This window comes from Eurosta solidaginis, chromosome 4 (assembly GCF_040869045.1).
Source record: "Eurosta solidaginis isolate ZX-2024a chromosome 4, ASM4086904v1, whole genome shotgun sequence".
Classification (NCBI taxonomy): Eukaryota; Metazoa; Arthropoda; class Insecta; order Diptera; family Tephritidae; genus Eurosta; species Eurosta solidaginis.
In genome coordinates, this window is record NC_090322.1 from 107646929 (window position 1) to 107654401 (window position 7473).

The following is a 7473-nucleotide window of genomic DNA, read 5'->3' on the forward strand; positions in this document are numbered from 1 at the left end:
TATTAATCCAGTTCATATAAAACAGAAGAACTTTAATAATAAGTAAACTCGCTTAATTGGTTTTTGTTTTCCAATTGAAATCTCTTCTAAGCGAGCAAAAAAATAATATTAAGTTTTAGAAAAAACTCCAATTATTTGAATAATCTACAACTTAAAGCTTTATAGAAATTCAGATCAAGAATATTCAAAGGTGTCGTGGATCCGATTGCTGTCGTAATTGAAGAACTTAAAAATGTACGACTATTAATTGAGTCAGACTTATTATTGTTCTAAATCTAATCATTCAGCAATAATTCTGCAACCCTTAGCAGGAGTATTGATTGGTTTCAAATCTAATTCCAACAGCAATCGTATCACGACATACCTTATTATATATGCACATGAAATTGTAACTTAAATTAATACAGTTCATATAAAGAAAAGTAAGTATTTTAATAATAAACAAACTCGCTTAATTGGTTTTCGTTTTCCAATTGAAATCTTTTCCAAGCGAACAGAAAATAATTTTAAGCTTTAGAAAAAACTCCAATTATTTGAATCAATTTAAATCTACAACTTAAAGCTAATTAGAAATTCAGATTAGATTTACTCTTTTTTTTTTCAGATCAAGAATATTCAAAGGTGTCGTGGAATCCCATTGCTGTCGTAATTGATGAACTTAAAAATGTACGACTAGTAATTGAGTCAGACTTATTATTGTTCTAAATCTAATCATTCAAGCAATAATTCTGCAACCCATAGCAGGAGTATTGATTGGTTTCAAATCTAATTCCAACAACAATCGTATCACGACATCCCTTATTATATATGCACATGAAATTGTAACTTAAATTAATACAGTTCATATAAAGAAAAGTAAGTATTTTAATAATAAATAAACTCGCTTAATTGGTTTTCGTTTTCCAATTGAAATCTTTTCTAAGCGAGCAAAAAATAATTTCAAGCTTTAGAAAAAACTCCAATTATTTGAATAATCTACAACTTAAAGCTTAGTAGAAATTCAGATTAGGTTTACTCTTTTTTCAGATCAAGAATATTCAAAGGTGTCGTGGAATCCGATTGCTGTCGTAATTAATGAACTTAAAAATGTACGACTTGTAATTAAGTCAGACTTATTATTGTTCTAAATCTAATTATTCAAGCAATAATTCTACAACCCTTAGCAGGAGTATTGATTGGTTTCAAATCTAATTCCGACAGCAATCGTATCACATCCCTTATTATATATGTACGTGATATTGCAACTTAAATTAATACTGTCGATATAAAGAAAAGTAAATACTTTAATAATAAATAAACACTCTTAATTGGTTTTTGTTTTCCAATTGAAATCTTTTCCTGTGCAAGCACATCGCTAACCTGTGTTGGCAAAAGATATGATTATACTGTGTTCGATAGATAGTCGGACGAGCCGCTACTCGGCGAAGTAGAGATGACCGTTGTGTCGGTGGCAGCTGTTACAACAGCAGTTTCTAACTTTACACCACCCGTACATTGTGATGAATACTTCACTGCCTTTTCCAATTGCTTGGCGCCAGCAATTTTTGCTGTTTGTAAAGCTTTAACTGTAATGCAAATATATAGATGGGTTAAAGTGGTTTTCGTATGTTATTCAACAACTCACCCTATACCATCATCACAGCCTCCTCATCGATTTTTAATATGTGTACTATTTCAGTATTCAGACCCAGTTCGTTTGGTGCAATATTTTCGATTTGAAGAATATGTATACTATCCGTTAGGCAGACAATTAGGTTCAATCGATTCATTCATATACTGTGGGTATTTGAGCCGTAGACGCAATGGCAAATATTTTGATTCTTTTTGAAGTGTAACATTTGTAAACAGTTGGGTTTCTCTGCTGTCACCATCACCACTAGAGAGCTATTGAAGAAACGCTCGACCAAGATAATATGTGAGATTTACACGCATAGATTTCTTCCACCTTTTCACAGTTATGGATGGAGAAAATGCGAAAGCCATATTTACCATCCAATACCGAAATAGAACTGTAGAGGAAGAAACATTTTATAAAATTTAATAAACTCAAAAAATGATAGTTGTGCTAAAATGGGGTAACGTATTGTATGTTAAAGTATAGCGAAGTCTCAGCGGCTTTGTCCTGGTGAAAATTGAGTTTGAATAGGTTTTATTCTTCATTCTTAGAAACATGTACGAAGGTACCTGGTAAGATATTAAAAATCCTCAACGCTTTTTTGCTATAACTTAAAAAAACTCATATTCAAACTTCTGCTTAACTTCTACATATCAATAGCTACCTTTACCACCAGGAGTCACTATTGCTTCTACGCCTATGCTATTGTTTCCTGCATCGATGAGCTTTGTAATAAAATAAACAGCTATCTCCCCAATCTCTCCAGTTTTGTCGCCTCGCGAAACCTGATATTTTCACCAACCAAATCATCGGTGACCTTATTTAAAACATGACCGCGCCAAATGTCGACCATATGGCATTACCCTACCGACTGTCTTACACCCTAAAATTTTGGGTGTGACTTTCGATCAGGATCTGCATCTTGGAGAGCATGCACTAGCAATTGTAACGAAAATCGTCGTTGGTGTGAGGGCTTAGCCGATCTCCATAGCGCCCAACTATGAGGAGGAGCTGTTTAGGACTGGCATCTACGCCGTTTCGCCTCATAGGAGGGCGGCGGGATGTCGGTGACCAAGAACTGCCAACCCCCTAATCCAGGGTGTTATGCGGACCCTGCCTGTTGGGCGATTTGTAGCCAGGGGATAATTCGGCTGCATTCGAACGGAGCCTTCCCGATACCGGACCACCTCGGGAAGTATTGATGGCCTTACCACAGTAAGGGGCGCTGCTGTGGCTGACGGTTCTTTCCCCGTATATAATACTGGACCGCTGAGCCCGCCTTGTCGGGCCGGTGGTCGTACGACCAAGGTGAATGACTCATTACCTAATTTTCATAAGGACGATGATAAGAAGAGGACTGAGCCGCAAGCCAAGGACGACAAATACGCATTAAGCGATGCGTCGGACTCGGGGAGCGAGAGTAGTGCTAATTCAATGAACTCCGTGTTGGAGAAGCACACAAATGAAAAAGGAGTAGAAGAGTGGGGAAGGGTACGGAGCAAAGAGCTCTCTCGAAGTACCGTTCAGTACTAAGAATTGTACAACGCTTGGGAGCAGTGGTGGACCCAACAGAAGAGGAGATCGAGCGCTTGGCATGGGCTCATGAGGCGGTAGAAGTAGGTCGAAGGCAGTTCAAAAGGTTTTCTGCGAGAAACCCTCGGTTCTGCAATCGGTATGAGGAGGAAGAAGCGTCGAATGGCAGAATGAAAAGGCAACGTTCGGCGGAAGGTGACAAGCCTGCTTTCAAGAGGCAGAAAGGGCCCAGTCCCAGAGCCGCGACGCAGGGCAGTCCCATAGACAAGACAAGTAGGCCCAAAGCTGTAAGACAGATGGGCCCCAATAGCGAGGTAGCAACTACCTCGAAGCTGCGAGTCAGAGGGACGTTCCAACTATGGAAGTAGGAGATAAGCCAAAGGGAGATAACGCTAAGAATCCGACTTTCTCGGAGGTGCTAGAGGGAGCTAAGACTCTGGCTTTCTTGGAGGTGCCAAAGGGAAATAACACTAAGACGCCGGCTTTTCCCGAGAAGATGAGTGATGTGGCAAAGCAGTCACTGACTGTGGCGCTGGTTGATCGTAGCAGTCCTTTCGAACAGATGACTAGTGAAAGGTGGAGATCTGTAGAAAAGGAGCTTATTAGCTTAATGCTTAAGATGATGCGGGAATAACCAAGTAAGCTCCTTCCAACCTTTGATTCGGGAGATGGTATAATGGTATGAAGATGATAGCGTGCGACAACATCGCGAGCTTGCGGTGGCTGGAGGAAGTGGTTCCAAACCTCTAAAGGCAGGGCACGAACGCGCGTTTTGAGATGGTGGATAAAGCGCAAATCCCCAAGGTACCAAAAGTTAAGTTATGGATACCATGCGTGATGAAGTCGGAGGATACACTGCAAATTTTGCAGAATCAGAATCCGAACATAGCGACACAGGATTGGAAGGTACTTACTGTATCTCGGCCTACGGAGGAAGGTCAGTTATACATCTTCCAAATAAACAAGCAGGCGGAGGATATATTGTACGCGCAGCTTGGAAAAATGTCCTTAGGTACAGGCAAAATTTATATGCGACTCAGGAAAAGAAGTCGCGGGTATTAAAGTCCTAACACGCTGGACGTGGGCGAAGTCGAAAAGGACCTCATAAGCCAAAGGGAAAAAATACAGGTGGAGGTAGCCCACGTCACCCCGAATGTGTTAGAAGGGGACCAACAGCCAGATGGTGCTGTGAGTCGCACAGAGGAACACCCGGCACAACAGGTACAAGAGGCTGAAGGGGGCTTCGAACACTCTAAACCAAAAGGGCTAGGGGAGGACGACGACGTCACGATGAAGATGCTGGAGGGGGACAAGCAGCCCATTGGTGCTGCAAGTCCTACAGATAAACCTCCAACACAGTAAAGTGGCGTCGAGCGAACTCCTCCTCCAAACGCGCTGATCCAGGAGCCGTGGCTTCCATCGGGAGGAAAGGTTTCTGGACTTAGCGCGCGCGGATTTGGCGTTTACTATGCGCAAACGGAAGGACGGGTGCGAGCTGTAGTAATGGTAAGGAAACCGCTGCATTCATATATGCTGCCTAATTACACTACTGAGGATCTCGTAGTGGTGGTGAAATCGCCGGGCTCAGATGGTACATGTCCGGCCATGCTACAAGTTCCAAGTAGGGCGGTCGTGGGATGGCTTAAAATAATATTCGATGGGTGCATAAACTGAATCATGTACCGCACTCTTGGAGAACTGCTCGTGTAGCTTTCCTACCAAAGGCGGGGAAGATCGGTCACGTGTATCCCAAAGATTATAGACCCAATAGCTTAACATCATTTCTGCTCAAAACCTTTGAGAGGCTGATAGATGTGTACATAAAGTCCAACGTGGATGAAAAGCTGCTCTCCACAACACAACAGGCGTACACCAAAGGCAAGTCAGTAGACACCGCATTGCATAGGGTGGTAATAAGCATAGAAAAAGCCCTGGAATATAAGGAATATGCTCTAGAAGTCTTCTTAAGCATTGCCGGGGCTTTCTAAATGGGCGATTATTGATGGTCTTAATTACGTTAAAGTACATCCAGCCTTACCCAGATGGATCGACTGCATGTTAAACTGCAGTAAGATTACATCGCAATGGGGATTGTACGCGGCCACGAAATTAGTGGACAGGGGCACTCCGCAGGGAGGGGTGCTATCACCTCTGCTGTGGACGCTGGTCATTATCCAACTGCTTAGGGGATTCTACGAGGGACCAGAAAAACTTACGGTTTAGGCAGATGACGTTGCATATGGTCTTGTTTACAAAGAGGTACAAGGTCCCTAATTGGACCAGGCCTAAGTTAGGAGGGGCGACTCTACGGGAGAAACCTTGCACAAAATATCTAGGAATGATCCTAGACAGTAAGCTGTCATGGCAGCTCAACGTGGAGGATAGGGTGAGGAAGGCTTCAACGGCACTTTATGCATGTAAAAGAATGCAAAAGAACCGGCATATACGATCACAAGGAACTCGATGACGATGCCTCAAAACTAACAACCAAAAGCAATAATTATCATTTCACTGACACAAATTTTATAGTTTTTTTTCGGGATTTGGACACAATGTTGTTGTTGTTTTTGTAGCGATAAGATTGCTCCCCGAAGGCTTTGGGGAGTGTTATCGATGTGATGGTCCTTTAGCCGGATACAGATCCAGTACGCTCCGGTAACACAGCACCATTAAAGTGCCAGCCCGACCATCTCGGGAACGATTTATGTGGCCACATTAAACCTTCAGGCCATCCCTCCCTATAGCATCATGTAACGAAGCTCAGTTTCTTCCAAAAATTGTTCAACACTGCCACGTAAAATCAATGTACTTGTTCTAATGCAACCTTTAAATAATTATAAACTATAAAAATGAAATTAATGCCAAACCTTGGAAAATGTTGAAACATTCACCACCAACAAAATGCAAAAACTTTTCATCCTCCTCCCGTGACCATTCTGTCTTCTTTATGCTAGGATCAAGCCATTCGTACCAGCGTGCCTTACATTGCTTGGCAGATTTGCGGTGCAGCAGTGATGCAATACGTGACCACTGGTTTTTGCCATATTTCATTACAGCTGCTTTGAGGATTTCATCCTGAAAGTTATCAATTTAGTTAATAAACAGCCAAGAGTAACCAGTCGCGTCAAATGCTTACCTCAGTGTTTCTCCACACACCACCTTTTATCATAATTCGCGGCATGGTGCTATATAATTGTGAATTCGGGAAAATTTTAGAATAGCACCCACGAATTCGGGGTAAAACTTGGTATCAAATGAAAGAGGGAGTTCTCCCGATGACAAATATATATATTTTAAAGTGCGCAAACTTATAATTTAAAAGTTATTTGTTGTTAAAGTTTGCAAATTTAGCAAATTTCTATAGCACTTTAAATTACAATTTACACATCTTTCAAAACCTTAATCCACATACATTTCTATATAAATTGGCAACGATAAACTTAAATTGCATTTTTGTATATTTCACATTTCATTTTTGCATTGTTTTCACTTATTATAAATGTTTTTATTAAATCAATCGCGCTTTTGTAGCAACATGCACATATATATATATATATACATATATTTTATTGATGACATTACAAAGCTGTGCTGCCACATATATATACGTATACACATATAAAATTTGTATAGATTTGCAAACTTTTAACTAATATAACAATAACTTTTAAATTATAAGTTTGCGCACTTTAAAGTATATATATATATGTGATCTGGAGAACTCCCTCTTAATTTTAAATCTTTCCGGAGATATTCCATTTAAAACTCTCAAAATTGCAAAAATTTTTCGACCACCAAATGTTTTGTTGTCTCTGCTGAATTAGAAATGGCGGATTTTTTTGCACGCAAAAATGACGTATTTTGTTATCCCTATAAAAATAATAGGTGCGAGAGAGCACGATACATTGTGTGAAAGCTAAATTTATCAACATGCTATTTCATTTGGAGAATTTTTCATTCCAAATCGTCACCCCTGTCAAAAATTCGTGTGTCTGTGTGCGTTTTTGGTCACACGATTTTTGCAGGGTATGGATGAATTTGTTATTGCATTTGCATGTTAAATTTTTATCGGTATCTGGTTCACTGTCATTGGAACGTAAGGAGTGATAGCGTCGTTTTTCGGGTCTCGTGGAAAGTTAAGCAAGATGCACATAAGGCGTAGCTTCATACATAGTACAGGTTTACAAGTATGATATGTATGAGAAGGTACCTATTCATTTCTCTTTCTAACACACTGCCGTTTGACCCTTCGGTCAGTGTCAAACTATTGTGTAACTCAGTGGAACCTGCGTGGAACATACGTTTGACACTGAACGAAGTGTCAA

General features: G+C 40.4%; 1 long non-coding RNA gene across 1 annotated transcript; it reads right to left on the minus strand.

Annotated features, from left to right (window-relative positions):
• Positions 1–203: 203 nt before the first annotated feature.
• Positions 204–6391, minus strand: LOC137248110 (uncharacterized). The gene is made up of 4 exons (XR_010952069.1): positions 6285–6391; positions 6016–6223; positions 1625–2009; positions 204–1565 (listed from the first exon to the last, which is right to left on the minus strand). It is a non-coding gene; the product is annotated as an uncharacterized lncRNA (long non-coding RNA).
• Between the last annotated feature and the right edge of the window lie 1082 nt (positions 6392–7473).